The sequence below is a fragment of the Plectropomus leopardus genome, chromosome 20 (assembly GCF_026936395.1).
Source record: "Plectropomus leopardus strain MGB_pleo_1.0 chromosome 20, ASM2693639v1, whole genome shotgun sequence".
Classification (NCBI taxonomy): domain Eukaryota; kingdom Metazoa; phylum Chordata; class Actinopteri; order Perciformes; family Serranidae; genus Plectropomus; species Plectropomus leopardus.
This window is the reverse complement of record NC_142195.1, coordinates 14134075-14155098: the sequence shown is the minus strand read 5'-3', so window position 1 is coordinate 14155098 and position 21024 is coordinate 14134075. Positions and strand designations below refer to the sequence as shown.

General features: G+C 39.7%; 1 long non-coding RNA gene across 3 annotated transcripts in view; it reads left to right on the top strand.

Moving 5' to 3' along the window:
• Positions 1-21024, top strand: part of LOC148186193 (uncharacterized) — a 201014-nt gene that overhangs the window by 41937 nt on the left and 138053 nt on the right. For all 3 annotated transcript variants that reach the window (XR_015775188.1, XR_015775190.1, XR_015775189.1), the window contains exon 3: positions 14970-15023. This is a non-coding gene — a long non-coding RNA (uncharacterized LOC148186193). The remainder of the gene's footprint in view (positions 1-14969; positions 15024-21024) is intronic.

Genomic DNA, 21024 nt, shown 5'->3' with positions numbered 1-21024 from the left:
GTGAGTCTGTGTATGTGCCACGGCCTATCACACAGCATCCCCTTGCCTATCAGCCCCCCTCAAGATGGATCTCCACCTTCATTAATGCAGGCCCACGGCAAGCGCATGTCTCCACATGTTAGCATGCAAACATCTGGCTTATTTTTGAATGTTGTGGGTCCCCCTTTCCTCCCTTAAACCTTCGCCTGCTCTTTTCTGGTGTACTGCAAGGGGCATTTTGTCTTTCTAGAGGGGAGGAAATGGTGCTGGTGTTGTTGGGGCGAGGGACTTCAAAGAGGTTTTGGACGTCAGTTGTGAGCAGGCAGAGGGCAGAACCTGGTCAATGACAGGGATTTATCGTCTAATAGCCCCTCTGGGGGGACTTTAGGTCTAATTTCAGAGGTGCTGAAAGTAGGATTTTATAGAGTATGCCATGTCCTAAGGTCCTTTTGTTTCACATGTTTTTTTCATTACTCAGGGGCTAATTTTAATGATAACGAGGAAGTGAATATGTGTTTTTTCCAAATCTTCATAGTTTTGGAAAGATTAGCGTGTGGTAAAAAAAATGCAACATTTGATCTCACACAGCATTAGTTGATTTTAATGTTCAAGTAAATATTAAGTGACGGAAAGAATGTTATGTCATATTCATAGCTTGAATATTATGTGTGTAAATTGCATATTCTTATCTAACCTGGCACTGACGTCACCCAGGGATAACCTATCACGTAACACAGCGCCTTCAGTAACTCCAGTTCACTTTAATATTGATGTCTCCCTCCCCTTGTCTCTCCATCAGCAATATATTTAATGGTCACATTCTGTGCTTATTCAGCACAAGAAAAACGAGAGCAAGGTAAACATGCCAACTTGAGAGCACAAGACATTAGTCTTGCAGCTTGAAATAACTGGATTGCATTTAATGAGACGTATGTAAGTTGAGAGGGCAGAACATTTGTTTTGTCCCTGACCGCATGTGCTGAATTAACTGACAAACAGTGAACTTCTCAGACTTTGGGACTGCGTAGTGTTCCAGCGGCCATCAATACAAGCTCATGATCTGTAGTCGCTGTCGGTCAGGAGGTCGTTTAGGAGAAATGCACATTTAATGGCATGATCCATTGTGATTGGAGTGGTTAATTGATGATCTGGTTGTAAATTTCTGTCTCATGGCTGTCACTGTCCCTCCTCCCCTTCTTTCATGAGTTTCTCTATTTGTCTCTTCACTTTGCTCAACGTGTCCTGTCACTTGCGTCTCTCTTACTCCCTTAGTGTGTCCATTCTCTTATCAACTGGAAAGTCACATGCAGGACACTTTTGAAATATTCAGAGTTGAAGTCCATCTAACTGCCCGATTGAAATTCGTCTCATAAAATTATTCACATTTATGCAGTGGGAACTGTTTGTGTTGGCTGCCAACCAACAGTGAGCTCTGAGCATGCCAGATTTGGAGGTTGAGGGGATGCTGGGGTGCTGCTGCCGGTGCAGATGTGCCGCCTAATTGCAGATCCCACCATGCGGAAACTATTCTTTCCAACCATTTCAAAGCATCTGCAATAGGTGTCACTGCAAGGTTAAACCAACTTCAAAATGCAAGTCACTGCTGAATTGATTTTGTTGTGCGCTTTGCAAAAGAGAAAAAGGTATTGAAAAAAGGAGATTTGCAACCCTGCTCATGGCTCACATTAGTGTCTGCTGGTTGCACAGTTTGCCTTTGACATGAAACCAAGGGAAAGAATGTGCATAATATTGGGTTACAGTACAAATGGTGAAGTCATTTCTTTTTTTTTTGTCCGTTTCTCAAAATTTCAACCAGTGATTCCGGTTAAAGTATATTGCCTGAAATGTTGTAACAGTATTTAATTTACGTATTTTTGTAAGGTATGATGCTTTCAAGAAAGTCTCTGGTGTTTATGGTTAACTAACTGAAAACAGACCTGATTACATCTTGATTTGGATGCTTTCTGGGAAGGTATTGATTCAGTCAATTGCAGTAGTAAATGGTGTCTTTAGATGCTAATTGAAACCTGGAACAGGAAGGATAAGGTTTCATATTCCTGTAGCAATGACATGTAAACTAAACAGAGAAGAGTTATACACTTCTTAATCACTCAGTGTGGCCCTTAAAACAAATATTTAATGTCAAATTTGCAGTGTGAGTTGTGAGAAAACAATAAGAGGAGTTCATAATCGTATAAAGGACATACCTTCCTGAAAATTTTAAACTCTGGATGACACACCAGCAGCAGTTTAATGCTGAAATCCAGACAAAATAGTGACGCTTTAGCTATAACTGGTGGACAGCTGAGTAAAGACCATGGAGCTCACTGGACAGACGTGATGGATCAAAGGCTGAAGAAATACAATGCCATAGGTTCAAGTGTATACTGCAGCAAAACAGCTGTTTCTAAATCTATTTGTGGTTGCCCTTTCAAATTTCTGGTTGTCTTGAACCTCGAAAAAGTTTCTATTTTGTTTTTTTTCTTGAAACAGAAAGCAAGCTGTTGAGTAAGTAAGCTACTAAAGCTATCTGTAATGATGCCTAATACATCGGGGAGACGGGTTGGTTGGCACACAGGTATTTTCTGGTCCTGTAAGTTCACAGAAACAAAAAAATGTAACATAAAAATGTTTACTTTCTTCTGCACTTATCTGTTAAAATGTGAAAGTCACTAACTTTTTTGGTGAGGCTGACTTTTCAGTTTTATTGTATTTAAAGTTTTTTAAAAAGTATAGTGTAGATAAAACCTGTTATAAATCTGTGTTAGAGAGAGACATAGGAAAAGTGTAAATAGTGAAGTAAATTCATTTATAAAGCCCATTATCACAAATCACAATTTGCCTCAGAGGGCTTTACAGCATACAGCATCCCTCTGTCCTTGGAGCCTCACAGTGGATAAGGAAAAAACCTCCCCCAAAAACCCCTTTAACGGGAAAAAATAGACATAGGACTCAGCTACATTTTGATATGAAATATGAAAGTCTGTGATGACATTGTTTCATCACAACTTTGGGTCAAATGTGGGAGGGGTTGGTTGGTACGATGATTTTGAGAGTTTAAAAATATTTGGAAAGATTAAAAGCAATGTTTATATAGTTATTTTGTATAATTATTTTGAATTGTAAATGGCAAAATTAATTCAGGCTGTTCTGATGCACTGTTTGTATGTTTTCAGATGAAAGGTTATGCCAGTAATTTTTGTATAATCTAACAACAGTAAATTTACATGCCTATACCTAACCTCTGTAACTTTAAGTTAGGTACATAACTTTATGTAAAGTATATATGTAAAATCACTTGTGGGGCTCTAAGTTGTAGATTATCATAAGAACTGTTTTATGATGATAAATTGCTTTAAAATATTTATTGGTTTTTAATGTGGCCAGGAATTCAATTAAATGTTGGTGTTATTTGGTTCTTATTTGAGTTAAATGTTCAAATTGTTTTTAGTGGTTGCCTAGTTTTCTTTTGTTTTGTTTTTTTAACCACAGCCTTCTAATGTTTTGCAACCGCGTGATGGAGCTGGTTGGCACAAATGCACAACATGCCTTTAATCATGACTCACTTCATTTTAGAAAACATTTTGTACATGAAAACATATTTGTTTATTGCTGAGACCTTAACTTTTCAAATGATGTTAGTTAGGATAGTCTGGTTAGAATTCTTTTTTTAAAGATTAATTTTTACAACTTTGCCTTTGTTTAATGCAACTGGTAAGAGACAGGAAACAGGAGAGAGAAGGGAAATGACACACAGCAAAGGGCCACAGGTTGGAATCGACCCGGGCCACTGCAAGGGCCTCAGCCTATATGAGACACACGCTTTTGGTGAGCTAGAGGTGGTCCCAGGTTAGAATACTCCTAAAGTCAGAGAAATAAGGCAAAGAGTGAAAAGTGTGCCAACCAAACCTGGTCTCCCCTACTGGAGCAGTTGTGCCTTTTTGTTTTTTTGCTCTGCTGCTTGTCACAAATATTTTGTCATAAATCAATTGGAATTGCATAATTATATAATTCTATTTTTGTGTGTTTTCAGTGAGTTTGAAGTCCATTTTTAGGATGCTGCGAAAGAGACAGTAGAAGAACGACAGTATTTGTATCTGTGTATATGTAGGATTATTTGTATGCTTGAGTGTGTATGTGCAGCCTTGTGTCTGGCCAGCCATGGCCACATCTGTTTGTCATGTTAGCACTTAAGCGCCTGCAGGAGCCACGATACTAAGTGGAGACAGAGTCCTCTCTCCCACTCTCTCCATCCTCCCTTTCTCCTAATTACATTTATTCATTAATCCATTTTCTGCCCACTTCTCTTTCTTGTTTATGTTCTTGCTCCAGTGGGCTTTTGCCTCCTCGGACCAGCAGACAGTGACCTTTAAGGGGATGCCAAAAGACTCTGTAAGACAATGTTACCCCTTCACCCTTTCAGCATGCACACTCACACTCACACAGTCACACACATGCACATGTGCACGCACGCACGCACACACGTACACATGCACGCACGCGCGCGCACACACACACACACACACACACACACACACACACACACACACACACACACACACACACACACACACACACACACACACACACACACACACACACACACCCTTAGCCAGTCACATCTTGGCCCCTCAGTATCCCCTCAGGCCATCTCCTTCAGAGAGGCTAATGGAGTTAGCCTAATGTCTGCACAGCGCCAGCCATAAAACTGATTTGAGGCTAAAGGCTTGGTGCCGAGACCACCACTCTGCCTACAAAAAAGAGAGATGTGAGTGAGATGTTAAAAGAGAGCGAGTGTATCTTTAGAGGAAAAGAGGCTGGGGTGGCGGCGGTGGCGGTGTGGGGCAGGCTGGCGTAACTAAGGCAACTGCAGACAATCTAATTGGTATTGACATCCTTGTCTCGGAGGAAATTTGACATCTAAGGGCAAATCATTCTATTTAGTCGCCTGAATAGTCTCCAAGGCGGGGCCTGAGGAGCACAATCACGCTGTAGCGTTGTTCTGGTCCTCATGTCTGGGCCAGCTCTGCCATGCAGCAATCGATCCTAATCTGATCGGGGAGGGGGGGAGGATAAGCGCTATGGGGAGAAAAAAATGACAATAAAATCAAAAGCTCTGTTGGGCTAATATTTAACAAGAGGGAGTACAATTGGGCCCTGCTGGGGCAGCAGCCTGTAATGCACTTGTGCTGCTGTAGCATGGTTAATGTATAGAAAACCCCTGGAGTAATGGCTCTTCAGCCAAGGTGGCCAGACTTCAATGAAATCTGCTTGCTTTAGCTAAAAGACTGCCAGGCCAGGCTGCCAAAGACCCTCATTCTGTTAGAGCATCAAATATGGCCCTCGCTCAGGACACACAGACACCCTGATTTTATTATCCTCACTCCCCTGAGAAACTCATCTCATCCCTCTTTTTGTTTGTGAGACTGACCATCAACGTGAAAGAGTGAAATGGTGCTGTCCATCAAAAGACACACGCTGCCTTTTCTTAGGTCAAAGAGGAGTAAAGGGTATCTGCGGTGTCTCTGCACACTGACAGCAGTGACAGTGGTGCTTTAGGCCACATTTTACATTAACTGGATGCATCCGTTTTACAAGACAAGTTATAGTATAGCTGTAAGAGTGCTCAGTTGGTGATAAAGTTGTTTTATTTTGAGTAATCAGTTGTTCTTTTATCTGCCTGCATCGCTAAAAGCCAAGCTATGACGTTCATGTAATAAACTTGTCAGTACTGTGTACAAGATCAAAGTATTCAACAGTCAGACTTGTCTTTAAAGATGTTCTCATGGCAGCAGTTGTATGAGGTCTATTTCCCCAAACTATAACCATCATATAACCTCTAGATTCTGACTTAAATCTTTTGTGTCTTTTGGATGCATCTGGCAATCTCATCGTGTGTAACATCAACAAACTTTATGTACCTAAAAAAGGCTTATACATCTGGCTCATCGTCTCCTTATCGCTCAAGTAGGCTGTATTGTGTTTGATGAAGAAGGCCATACTGAGTATGTTTACATGCACACTAATATTCCGCTATTATTCCGAATATGTTAGTACTCTGAACTTGATAAGGGTCATGGAAACAACATATTTTGTTTAGATATTCCAAGTAAAGCCTTTTTCTGACTGTAGCATTTTCTGATTGAGACATGTGGGATTTGCTGGTATTATTTGGGTTTTAGGATCAATTGACAACATGTATACAGCACACTCAGAATATGCATCTTAACTGGGGTTTTTACTCCAGTGTGCTTTACACGGGATGTTGCCTGTTGCTGGCACAGCAAACTAGCCAACAGTTTGCAAGGCTGAGAGATAGAGATGCATTCCCAAAAGAAAAAAAACATATTTCTGGTCAGGGGGAGAAACACAGCTACCATTAAACAGTATGAAGGACTTAGATATCAACAGGTTTTTGGATATATGCAAACACACCGTCCATTCCAAGAGGGTGGATAAAAGAATGAAAGACAATGTGTGTTGACAATGTGTTGGCATGGTCGAACAAGTCTTCCAACGGTGGAAAACTCTGGAAAAATCCTATTTTGATTCAAAGAAGAAAAATCAAAAGCAGCTCCCTGCTGTTAAGACCTGATGTGAGATTTGATTGTAGCCTCCTCTCTTGTCCACATTGATAAATGCCAAGCTTTGAGTTTTCTGTCATACATTTGTTTGGTAAATGAGGGCCAATGGTATTTGGTTGTGCTATATTAATAAAAGTTGTTCAAACACAGCATCAGTAAAAAAGTGAATAAAGAACGTAATTGCTTTAGCGTTATTCAGTGAGCAAGCACTCTAATCAAGGGAACATTGTTAAGAAAAGTTAGTGTTATCATGTGAATCCCTGCTGTTTTCCTCTGTCTCGCAGTGATACAGCTCCGCTGCACTTTGTTTGAAGTCTATTTGATTTAGACTGATCGTCTTGTGTCTGCTCTTATACGTTATCTGTGTGAGGGCCAAAAGTTTTCTGTTTTCTGTTTTAAGGTGACTGGGTTTAAACTTTGCATTTGGCCTAGTATTACTGTCACGCTTTTAAGTTAAGGTCACCTTGATGAATAAATTGAAGTTACTAGGTTAAGTTTAAGTGGTTAGGATTAGTGGTAATTTCACAGTTTGTCGCTAGTTAAAGGCGAGTTGACTGAAGATTAAATTTGGCCCACAGGAAATAAATGTTAAGTTATGCGTGTGCATGTGCACGCTCGCAAAAGAAATCATGGAAAGTAGAACAGACAGGACAGGGTTTGTGTACACGTGCATGTTGGCAGGCATGTATATGTGTGCATCTGTGAGACGCAGCAGGAGAGTGTCTGAGTGTCTGTGAGTATGTGATGAGGGTGTATTGAGCTGATGGCTGCAGATATCACTCCCAGATACTTAAGTCATAAAAGTGTGTCTCGGAGCCCCGTGGCTGTGCAGGGCCTGGTGCCTGATGTTATCACAGTGACCACTCTATCAGGACAGAAGAGTACAGAAGCATTCCTGTATTACTGGAGCTGGTGCCGGGCCTGTAGCTGTGACTGGGGGCTGGGATGCAACACGCTGCAGGAGCACAGTTAGACAGTTAGGGAGTGGTGTGGGAGGCTGCCACATAACAGGATAGACCGCTGGATTATTTACAGCAGGGTGTTGTTAGGGCTTTGCTATGCCAGCTTGTCAGCAGCTCAATTAGACAAACAGGGCAACAAAAGGAAACTGACAAGTCTGAATAAAGTTTTGTATTTCATTATAGCCTTATAAATCTTTGGCAGCATTACAAAGACAGAAGTCACCTCTTACCTAATCTAAATTTCATTAATCACTGCCAACATTTGGGTTTATCAAGTGGACACCTTCTTTCTCCAATAATTTGCTCGTAACACCTTCATAAAGCTCAACAGTTTATTTAAGTGTCCCAGAAACGAACACTGTTGTCAGGAGTCATTTTTATGCCAAGAAATGCAGTGACATTGACATTTTTATGGAGAAAGTTTCACATACATATGCTAAATTGTGATATGTAGAAGCTATTTATGTGATGTCATGTTGTACAATTCAACTGGTATTAGCTTCTCTTATTCCTATGCAGGGGTGTAACATCAAATTCTGTGCCCTGTGGGATCTGTGGGATCCCCATCCTTCCTCATTTTTTCTTTCTTTCTTTCTTTCTTTCTTTCTTTCTTTCTTTCTTTCTTTCTTTCTTTCTTTCGTTCCTTCTTTCCTTCTGTTTTTGGAACCCGATTTCCCTTTTCATGTGCAAGAGCATAAACTCACTCGGCTTGAGCCGCGTTTAGAGATGAATTCTAGTGCAGGGGCAGACTAAACCGCTTTGCAGCTTTAAGGGGATGGAGGGGCCTTAGAGAGCTCCCATTATTTTTTTGAACAAAGACTTTTAAATGAAATGATTGGCTGAATTTGTGTGTTTGCAGTGGGGGAAGACACATTCTGATTATTTACCAAAGCCTACTAATACCACTGTATTAAAATACTGTGCAAGTTTTGCATTTGTTGAAGTAAAACTACTCATTATGGGATGCCCTGGTAGCTCATCTGGTTGAGTGTGCTCCCCATGTACCATAGGTGTAGTCCTCAAAGGAAGGAGTCCTGCTGTGTTATCTTGAATTTGTGAAGAAAACTTTTTTCTCACATGCCTTTGCAGAAAATATTGAACATAATGATTTCTTTATTTATGAGGGTCCAACAGCAAAACTTAATCAAAACATTTGGGCATTTTCATCAAAAGTGCAAGAGTGGTGGTGACTTGACAGGTTATGTCTTCATCGTCCCCTTTCCCTCATGTCCTCACTCATCTTCCCCATCTCTCTGTTCTCTGACCAGTAGCACCCAGCAGGCCTGTGTTGCCTTAGTGAAGAAGTCAGAGGTCACATGACAGAAATGGCATATCGTCACGGGGGGGTTTCAGCACCTCTAGGGCCTCTGTATGCCAGCAATTGTCTCTGGCCTGGATTAGTTTTTGTATCCAGTTACGGACTTTTATTCCCGTGGAGTCAAGTTCAGCATGGCACTGAGGGCCAGCAGTGCTGCTGAGAGCCCGGTGATTTATGTGTTGCTGAGTGAGAGCAGCAGGTTCAAGTCAGAGGTCTCCGGGCAGGGTAGCGTGCCGTATACGTTTGTGTGTATGTGTGTGTTTGGATGTGTGTATGAGTCACTGTGGCTCTCTGTAAACATAAATGTGTATGAATGTCTGAGAAGCCGCATGAGGGCCAACCCAAAGCTCCCGGCAGGGTGCCTTGGTCTATTTGGCTTGGAGGGGATCCATTCATTTGACTGCGAATGCCTGGAAGAGTTTTGGTGCTGTTAAAATAACAGGCTGTGAGAGGTGGGGTCATCTCTATTATAAACTTCGGTCATTGGTTGATGTGGGACACTGAGTGATGGGTTTTGATGATTGACTAACTTTAAGAATTCTGGAGATATTTTGACATTCTTTCTTGCAGTTTGTAAAGCAACCAATTGGCTGACTTTTCAAAGACATTAAGCATGTGGGTTTGGCTATCATGTGACATATTCAAAGAAAAAGTGGAAGAATGCCATGCCTGCACTCTGAGACCCTGCGATTTAATTACTTAGGCACACAAGTGAAGTCACTTCCTCCTGGTAAGCTTTTTTTCTGAACATGGATCATGGTCTACTGCCAATAGCAACAACCTGACATAATTAGTCTGCTGATTTCAACTGTGGTGCAGAATCATAGGAAAAAACAAACAAACATTCACTCACTGTGTGTTCTTTGATATTTATTTGTGGTTTATTGTTGGAAAAAAAACTTCTGGACACATGACATTTTTTTGCACATGTGATGTTGCATGTGTCTGACTTGCTGTTCACACAGATGATGAAAATAATACTAATGGCCTGTTTATAAAAATGCTCAGGGAGTTCATGATATCTAATGTTGAAATCTGTGGTCAAGTTGAGAACATACATCTGTGAGGTTCAGTTCATAAGGGTTGACAAAAAACATCAAATAGGGTAAAATGGTTAGAATCAGGTATATGGTTCAAATTCTAAAACTAAAAAGTTGTTTATTGTTTACTTTATTCTTTATTGATTCATTCTAGATGTGAAAGTGTTTTATCTGTGCTCTACAAGGTGGTCTCAAGATCCTGGAATCTATTGCTTTTGTTGCCATCTGCATACCAGGAGAAAATGTGTATTTTCCTTGTTAGAGTAAACTTCTTGCTGTGGAAAAGTCTCTTCCACTCTCATGATTATTATTCCTCTTATTCAGGTATGCTGTTGTTAATAAATAGAGTTAACATGACAGTAATAACTCTTTAATAGGTCAAGGCTTTTCAAGAGAGTAAAGTTTGATATTTTGAGTAAATGTGAGTTAGGTTTTTATCAACATTATTATATCAACACAACTTAATGAAATAACAAAAATAACAAAAAAAATTAACAAAATAATGTTTGCCATTTCAAAGGTTCATCTAAAGCAATAAATTAAAATTCTTATCCTGCAACCATACATCTAATTAGGTGGGGGTGATAGGTCCCCTGAATTACTTTTTAAAGTGAATCTATAAAATAATTAAACACTGGAATTCTCTTAGGTGTTATTGAGGTCAGCTTAAAGTTTTGTTTCTCTTTTTTCCACTACGTCAACGAATTAAAAGCTAAATAGTTGTAACGCAAACTGGAGAGAGCAAGTTGTTACAATCGGACCAAGAATCAATTGAGGCACGCCAAACACAGCCTGGGCTTATGCACCCTACAACCACCCGTATCCATATCCATATTCCTTTGAAATATGATGTCCTAAAGATGGAGCCATATTTATTCTCGATGGTGCGTTTTGGATCCCTGAGATATTTTAAAATGGGGCATCTGTCCTGTGGCCTGCTCCGCCATCTGGATGAGACGGGACAGGGAGAAGATGTTAATGCACTTCATGATGAGAAAGGAGGATGACACCTTTGACCTTCCTTAGCCTTTGACCTCTGCAGCCGATATGGAGCCACTGACGCTATGGGTTTCCTATATCTAGCATATGCTGGCCAGGCCGATATGTTAAAAGAAATTCCTCATTTGCCACACGCTGTTTATATAGCTGCTCCCCCATGTTGTAAACAGCCAGGCTGTAAGAAAATAGATATTTACTTCACAGGCTTTCTATTTGATTAGAGAGAGAGAAAAATTGACATGCATATTGGATATGTTGCTGTGCTTATTGCCACAAATGCTAATGGAGAATGGGTTATAGATACCTGAGTATAGTATTCATGGGTTAGAGTTTGTTATTTCTTTAGTTCTGTAACCATTCGATTTGTGTGTATGAGTGCACCCAGCAGAGACTGAGCGTGCACATTTTGCCAACCCAACAGAGTTTTAGTTACACAGTAGCTCAGGTCCACTGCTATGTAAGAAGATCTGACTCTAAATCACTGCTGCATTTCCAAGAATCACCACTAGAGTGAAAAAGCTCCTGCAGAACTCCATGTGCTCCTCCTTTGCATGCGACTCTTTCAGTAGCAGCTTCTTAGTACATTGACATTTATATAGTGTTTCCCTTGGGGTGCAGCCAGGGAGCTCGAGGTGGCTGCAGACCAGGGGGTGCTGGCTGGTAGTGGTATTAAGGCGGGGGAGTTATCCCTTTACGTGTGAAGCTGTGGTAGCTGAGCCCTTGTCAATGGTAGCCGATGGGCAATGACAGATCACTTTTCCACACTGAGATTTAATTAGAAATTAGAGTGCAGATCACCTCTGACCTCTAGTCCTGTGCCGCTCATGTCGTGGGAGGAATTCTAAGCATATTTGCGAACTGGGACCACCAGACCCCATCTAATGTAAAATAATAATCCTCCAATGAAGCTGTCACAGCCGATGTTACGATGAGAGAAATTCGTGGGAATGCACATGATGGTAAAAATCAATCAATTCTTGACTTTGGTTTGTGCAAAAGATTGTTAAATGATTTCCCCTACTTGTTAGCTGTTTAGATAAATTATTATTTTTAACATAAAAAGTGAAACAACAGAGAGATTTCTTGATTGCTTGAGAATTTTGAGCAGGCAATGAAGGCTATGGTGATTGTTTTTTTTATTTAGTCTGCTGTTAGCTAAATTCAGATGAGACTTTTAGATTGAGATGAGAGCAACGGTAGCTGTCAGTCAACATATTATTATTATTATGTATCAGCTACCTCCACTTCCTGCCTATATGAACTGGGATCACTTGACCCCATCTAATGTAAAATAATAATGCTCCAATGAAGCTGTCACAGCTGATGTTACAAAGAAAAAATCCATGGGAGTGCACATGATGGTGAGAATCAATCAATTCTTCACTTCAGTTTATGCAAAAGATTTCTAAAAGGTTCTCCCTGCTTGTTAGCTTTTAGATAAATTTTATTTTTAACATAAAAACTGACTTCATAGAACACAACGGGGGAATTTCTTGACTGTTTTTGTATTTTGAGTGGGCAGGTGAAGCCCCTGGTGAGTGTTTTCTTTTATTTTGTGTGCTGTTGGCTAAATTCAGATGAGATTTTTAGACTTAGATAAGAGAAACGGTAGCCGTCAGTCAACAGCAGCAGTAGCTACCTCCACTTCCTGCACACATTTGGTCACAGAACTGATAGCTGCCTGTCCAGGTTTCATTTCCAGTCATCTGGCCGATCCCGTGCGCTAAACATTGACCTTGTGACCTCTGCTCATGACCCCTGACCTGTGATGTTGACCCCTTGTCCAGGGGGATGGGTCTCTTATATATCTCAACTGGCCGTCTCCATTGACTACCTGCCAGGCACCTGCTCTGAGAAATGAAGCCAAGGCGAATGCCTCTCTTGGGAGCCTTTTGGGCTCAGCAGACAACAAGGCCTGGCCTCAGCCCTGCATTTGAATAGGCTTTGAGTGGCCCTGGTAAACCAATCTCCCTAATTATCTATTGAAAGAACATTCTTTTTCCCTGCCCAGTCATTACCTTGATTTCAATTGCTGAAAAGTAACATGGAGGAGCTAAAAAGAAAAGAGAGGGGATGGAGAGGATGTGGAAAAACATACATGCATGCATGTGCACGCACATGCACACTTAAGAGATGTATAGAAACACAAAAGGCTGTGTGTCTTCCTGATTTCGTTAAGGTTAATTGTAGGTCAGAGGGAGCAGATTTGGGATATAAATCCTCAGTACGGGTGCAGGTCAAAGCAATGAAGAGAAATTAAACATGAATATATGGCTTTTATCTGCATCTTGCACAACGATAAGTGCTGGTAGGGAAGGTTGCACACAAGGTCATTACCTCATGTCAAACTCTAATAGCTTTGATGTTAATTCTAGTATGAATATTATTAATCATTTTTACACAGAAGCTCAGGCTCTTGATGGTAGTGACATCTAGCTCTCAGTTCACATATTATAGTGAAATAAGGCCCATATCCCAAAGGGAGGAACAGCATGGAAGATCTTTGTTTTCCATTGGACATATAAAGAGAGTCTCCCAGAAATGGCATTTGTATGTAACTAAAGTGCTTTCTTAATTAAGTTCTTGTGGCAATGCAATCGCTGTCTGCATTGTTTTCAGAGACGGTGTTTCTAAAGTAACATTACATTCATTTATGGGCTTAAGAAGGAGGACGTTGGTGAGGGGTGGTGGGTGTACAAAGTGCAGGACCTTGGCACTAGAACTTGGGGTTCACATCCACACTCTTGTCTTAGGTTTAGGCAACAAAAACACTATGGTTAAGTCATGTACTTTGTTCATGCATTTGTTTTAGTTCTTTGTACATCTTGTAAATTATGTATTTCACAGGCTACATATAATGTGCTTCCTTAATATAATTACATCTTCTTATAAAATCCTTCATGATCACGATCCAGAAACCAAAACAAACCACTTTAAAAACAAAACCTTTAGATGTGCTTTGTGAAAAGGGTTTCAACAGTTTATTAGGGATAAGTTTTGCCTCCGTGCATCAGTTACCACAGTTAAAGCTATCTACATGCTGTACCGTTGGGTCAAGAGCATAGAGATAGTCACTCAAGAGTGGGCTCTCGGGCTCTAGGGCTGTTCTCAGAAAGCACTCAAGGCTCGCATGCAGTCACCATGTAGAGGAGGAGATAAGAGGGGACAGAGTTACCCTTTGAAACTAAATATAGGTCAGGACAAGCAGCATTTAGGTTGTGTCTCATGCCCATAACATCTCTGTTTTGTGCCTATTATTCTTCTAGCGTTGTGTGAGTAATTTGGTACATGGTTATAGATGTTGGTTGAAGTGTTTTAACATCTGCTCCTGAAAACAAAAAGATAAAGAAGTAGAACAACACAAGGAGGGTTTGATCCTGTGGCTCCTCCTCGCCAGGAGTAGATGCATATGATATTCATGCTACCGAAATCTCCATCTTTGTTATTTAGGCTATCACTGATTTCCAAAACCTACCATAAAAATATGACAGAGTCTATTTTATTTTGAAATTATTTCATGCATTTTTGGCAAATTAGATTTAGCATTATCTAATATAAAGACAAGCAAAACATCTTCACATGAGTGGATTTATTGCAGAATGAAGTTCCTAAAAAAGTGTTTGTTTATTTTCCAGCACATTAATACACTAAGTGGCATGTAGATAGACACATTTTTTTAAAAATATATATTTACATCAGTTATATGTGGAGGTCAACCAGGGCAAACAAGCTACAATGACAAAAACATTTCTATTATTAGAAATGTTAAGCAGCTTCAGAAACACTGCCAATTCAAAAACACATGCAGAAGTCCACAATAAATACAACAGTAATGTGCTGCAAATGAAAAAATCGTGCTGTAGAAGGCCTAAACAAAAACATTAAAAGGAAACAAAAAAGCAGCAAATACAGAAACAATACAAAGTCAAGAACACACAAATCACAAAAAACAAAACAGTAAAAGACATAAATAAATAAGTATATAGTAAAACGATGAGAGATAAGAGTTTTTTTTGAAGCAGAAAGAAAAGTTGATCATAGAAGCGATCTAAAACAGTGTATGTTCATCTTTATATTTGCTTTACAGATGCTGCATCTAAAATGAAAGTGAAAGTGAAGAGGAGGAGAGCTCAACGGCAGGGTAAGTCACAACAAAAAACACTTGTTTTCAGCTTTAAAGTAATGAAACGTAACGGTATGTTGTAAAAGCTGTTAACATTTCGTTTTTGAATTGTTTCATATTTGACTTTGTAGCTATTTATAATTTAATATTATTTTGACAGCTCAGGGATGTTCGAGAAACCGCCTGTTGATGCACTGCACTTTCTGCACTGTTGTCAATGATAATCTGTTTGATCAATCTGATTAATCAATTAATCGATTGATTAAACGGCTGATTAATCAATTAATTATCAAATCAATTATCAAAATAATTGTTAGTTTCAGCCCTATATCATTTAAGAATTTACGAGTTTTCTATAAAAGTGTTTTTGCTTTCTTCTGCACATTTTTTCATTTGCAGCAAGTTTCTGTTGTTATATTTGTTTGGGATTTTTATATGTTTTTGAATTGGTACTGTTTCTGAATGTACAACACGTTTCTCCAAATGGAAATGTTTTGCTGTTGTAGCATGTTTGCCAGAGTCAGCTTCAGACATCCTCTCATATAAAAGCTGCTGTTCTGCAGTCTTTGAACTTCTCTGAATGTCTGTCTATCTCAAGCTCTGTAATCTCAACCAGTCTGTCTGCTACAACAGCAGCACCTCCAAATCTTGGACTGGAGCCTCAACTGTCTGCACTCTGTGATCTCAGAACACACACACACACACACACACACACACACACACACACACACACACACACACACACACACACACACACACACACACACACACACACACAGCCTTATCAAGTCCACTTTATGAGCTTCCGTGTCTTCTTCCTGATAAAACTCTCATAAAATGGTCTGCTCTTGTAGTTTTTTAAATTCTTTTTTTGATACACGCAGACATACACATTACTTTATCTTTCTGAACTCATCCTGTTGCTACCATCATCAAGGGTAATACAAATGATCACTATAAGAAATGAGTTGCTCACAGATGAGACATAAATGGCCAAGCTTTCTTTACACTTTCTTCTCTTTGGCATTTCGATCAAGGTTAATTTAATTTGCATATCAAGGGTTTGTTTTGTATTTTAGAGTGTAGACCTGTATTTTTTTTAATGTTGCAATTAACCTTAATGTGTTAGTTAAAGTCACTGATCTTCAAGAACTTTAGTCTCAAATTCCTGAAGTGAGGATTATTTGGGCAATTAATACAATACACACTTCACATACATATAATCAAACAGTGCTGAGCAAACTCTGCCTTTATTGATTAGTTTTAAGTCACCTAAAAAAATCAATATCAGTTTAAGAATTTGCTACCTTTAGAATATTTACACCACTTTACCTTGCCATAAGACAGCCCTTATTCCGACACTGATATGAAGCATTCATATCACAAACATGAGACTCTTTTGACAGAAACATTTTACTCCCAATGAACAGCAGAGTTTCTATTCTACCGCTGCCTCGATCAGCTATTGTGTAAGGTAAAGCAGAGCAATTATTCAAATAGTGTACACTTAAACTGATATTGATTTTATTTTATTTTTTTAAGCGGCTAAAATATGTTTTGCTGCGGTCTTGTCCACAGCAACTCATAGCTTTTGTGCCAGTAGATTTGGTTGAAAATGACAACAGAAATTGCTGAATTTACATATCTCCACAGTTCAAAACAGTAACCAGTTTTTCACTTTGAAGTGACTTTTGCTGTTAGTGCGACTAAGGTGATTTGGTCTATACATGGACTTAATGACAATTCTAATTATTAGCTGTAACTAATGGTTTGCATATTTTATTTTATTATGATATCAAGTGATCCAATTGTTTTTCTTTCTCCTTGGTCTTCGTCCCTAACTCCCAACAACACTTTTCTAGCAAAGCTGCTCCCATATTCATATGATCATAAATCTTTTATGAACGCCTATGGTCATAGTTGATCCACAGTTACCTCTGACATCCAGTCAAGACCTCTGACCTTCACCAGAAAAAAGGCTTCCAGGCTTCATAAGCTGGTTGCAGTGGTCAAAATATCATATTTTGATGTGGTGATGTTCTCAGCACATGTGACTGTACTCACAGCCCCAGTGTGGTTCCTGTCAGGACCAATAAGTGCTATATGTTTCAGCTTTTACTCCTCATAGCTATGTCTTATGGAGCCTCTGGGCTTCTGTCTTCTGTTCCAACACCACACAACACACTCTGCTGACATTTAGGCCAAGCAGACCATGCCTGCTAGTACCACATTCATTGTCTTGGTTCACATATTGGCATTATATAAGTATTTCCTTACATTTGTACATACAATGTTCACATGCACATACACACACATTCAAACATGTAGGGGTCCAATGATCTCAGGATTAGACCCTGTCGGCCCTCAGCGTCTTCAGAGGTGCTCCAGTAAGCTGTCTGCAGACAGCGGTTCCTCCGTCACATCGTTTATCTTGCGGGCCAGGACCACTTCAAGGTGCTGGGAGGTGCATGGCGCTGAGGTCAGTGGTGGGGGTGGCTCTGGGGACATGAGTGTAATGACGTAAAGACATTAGAGAGGGATGCAGCATTATGGTATCATTAGTGTAATAAAAAATGCCATCAGAGGTCAAGAAAGTCACATTTGATGGCGTCAGTCTTTTATTTTTGAGGCAGTAAGATGAGAAGCCTTTATTTTGAAGGCCACACAAACCTGATCTTGACCACTTCTTTCGGCGATAATCATACGCTCAACTTAAGTTTTCTGTCAGTGTTATGACATGGCAAAACATTCTCATCCCACATGTTGTCAGTATGTCAGTGGGCTTCTGCGTTTATATATCACACTTTAGATATCCTCCTGCATCTGCTGTTTACATTCTTGGATGCTGCAATGGGAATGTCAACAAATACACATGGTTAGGTTTAGAAAAGAGCATCATGGTTTGTTTCTACATTCATACGGGAAGCGAACACCAGGCTACTGGGTGAAAGTCTGGGGTTTGTTGGACCTATGTCGGTCAGCTGGTGGCATATCATAATACTGTGTTACAAACTGACGCTGCCTGATGCTTATCATACTGCCAAGAAAGGTAGCTTTGGCATTGTTGTTTATAAATTATTGTTTTTTCTAGATCAATTTATGGTGGAAATGCTTGTAATTGTGTAAGAATAAAAGTCTTGTTAGATTCCACTCTGTACCCCACCAAATCTAGGCCTATGTGACATGGTTATAAAGTACAACCATAGGCATTTCTGAAAATTAAGCACTTTGATAATTAATCACCACTCGTGTTATTTAGCTCCTATGTTAATATGAACTAGTTCTTTTCACCTCCTGAGCATCTGAATTAGTGACTTCGATCCTTTAACCACGAATGAAATTGATGCTACCATGTCATTGAGGGAGCAAGTGTTCGGTTCAGCTGGATCAAACAAACGAATCTAGTGAGTAGTTGCTTCTTTCATTCATGAACTAGATTCCCTTCCGTCATGCCAAAGGCAAACAAAAAAAGCTTTAACTTGTTCATGCTTTGTCAAGAGCTGTAATGAAATCTGTTCCTCCCTGGCAATATTTCAAACTGATTCAGTAGAAAAAAGCAACAAAAAAATGTACAAATCTAGACTAAGATGAACTTTCATGGAGCAATAAGTCAGTATTCGGTGACTAAACACTTCCATCACATTCCAGCAGCTGCTTCACAATAAATGCATTCCTGAATTCCCTTAAGGAGCTTGTGAGGGAGTGTGTGTTTTTCCTGTTGTGCCCATGTTTTTTAATTCATTTTATTCATTTTAAAGACGTGTTCAACTGAAAGATTTGTTGAAGAATTAGGCTTCCATGCTTAATATATTTTCGTACAACTTTTCTTTGGTTCAGCATCACGTCATTTGGTGATGTTCCTTATTCACTGCTCTGTGGATGGTTGAGAGCTCTGTGAATCCTTTCTAACCCTCTTTGCATGTGTGTGTGTGTACAATGAGTCTGTATGGATGGAGGTGGAGCTGTGGGGTGAGTGATGACACTGGTGGTGTAATCCCACTGACATCTGCTTCTAATCTGCAACATGAAAAAGACACTCTTGTGACCCCATACCTGCCCCCAACCATCCTCTACCCCCGCCCCGCTCCTTCTGCCCGACATTGCTCTCTCTCATTTGAACCCAAATCAAACAGCAGATCGGGTTACGAACGGTTTCTACCACAACTCGCAATCAAACATACAAAAGAGGGAGTATTTATTCATTTTCTGGTGCTCTCAGCCATGCCTCCATTGGTCAGGAATTTCACTCGATATGGAAGTCAATACATGTTTTCCTTTGTTCAAAAGAATAGCAAATAATGAAATTTTGCCAGTAAAAACAAAGTTAATGCACACCAATGATAAAATGCAAGTAAACAAAATTTAAAAGTGCCGACAGTTTCTAAAAACAATGCGCCCATTTCCGTTTTACCTCACCCCAGATTGAGTTGACAGAAGAAGAAAAGAAGGGAGCGGAGAGAGCACTTGGGGTTTGGGAGTGTGTGGGTGTATGTACAGCATGTGGGGACTTTCCAGTGGATGAAGATTGCCTCACTGGAGGAAAGTATTTATTCAGGAGTAATTGAGAGAGAAATAATACAGCAGCCAAAAGCCCGGCCTGAGCGGATGAGCAAGAAGAGGATGTGGGTGATTGAAACATGGCTGCAATTTGTTTTAACTGGCTGTAGAAATAAGCATGGCAGAGCTCTTAGGGCTTGGTAGTTGTAAATCTGCAGCCTTGCAGGAGTATTGTCGGTTCATAACCTTTCTCTCTTTCTTGCTCTCTCTCCTTCCCTTACGCCTCCCAAGGGTACATTTAGCTGGGGAAATGGAGCTTTTCTTCCCTTTATTTGACTTCGTCGTCACCAGCAAACTCTCTTTCCCCCTCTCGCTCTCTCTTTCTCTTGTTGTCCGACACACACGCACATGTGCACACACTCTCCTTGACCCACGTTTTGCAGGACCCCTAACTGCTGGTGTGTAGGCCAGTCATGGGAGGACAAGGACACAACACAGAGATACATTAGAGTAAATCACTTCCCCCTTTCAGCCAACAATGGTTCTGGGAAGTCGTGTAATTCTTCCGTGATCTGTGTTCTCTCTGTCCTTCCTATAAATGCAGATTTAAATTCACTGTGCCATGGTCAGTTCACATGCACTCTATATTTATACTGTGTTTCCACATCCACATCATTCCATTTCTATTTATGTCGAGAGATACAGATTTTGTTTGCAAAAGCAGGAGTTTGATATTGTTAAAAAAATAAAGTAAAATAAAATAAATAATATAATTAGAATTAAAATTATCATAAAATGGGTCTTTCGCCCAATTCTAAAAAACAAACAAACAAAGCTAGCTGTATGGATTGCTTGGCTTTATTGATTCGTGCTTTGGCACTTTTTGCTCCCACAGTAAAACATAAAGGCAAAAAGACTATCATATATGGCGCTTTTAGCATCAAGAAGAAAAAAAAATCAATAGGTGTGTGTCTTTCCAGAATCATCCTCCATTGTGCTACCTGAGATAATCCATGCTGTTGACAGTTTTGACATTTTTTAAATAAATAGTTTTCACAGGACTGCAGAGATGCAGTCTATTTCTTCAGTAGAAAGTAGCACCATTAAAACTGTTGACATTGACATGTTTGGATTATCAGGGCATAGTTTCTTGAAAGACAAATTACTGTTGAAACCTTTTAAATTGAATTTTTTAAAGCTGTTAGCAGCACAAAGAGAATTCAATTCATCTCAGTTGTATCACATTTTACAGTGTAGTTTCCTTTAAACAGGGTGTAGAAATCTATCCCATTTACAGTAACTTACTGTAATTATTTTTAATTTTAAATTACTTTTCAAACATGTTTGAATAGCTAAATATCCCTTTTGAAAACTTGTAATTTGGGTGAAACAATCCTTTGATGGTCTTGAAATAAACTACATCTGCTTGCCTGTGAAGAAGACAGATGGACAGAGGCGGCGACAAAACTAAAAAAGAAAAATTAGCAGTTATGTGCCAAATGTGTGAGCGGATCTCTCTGTT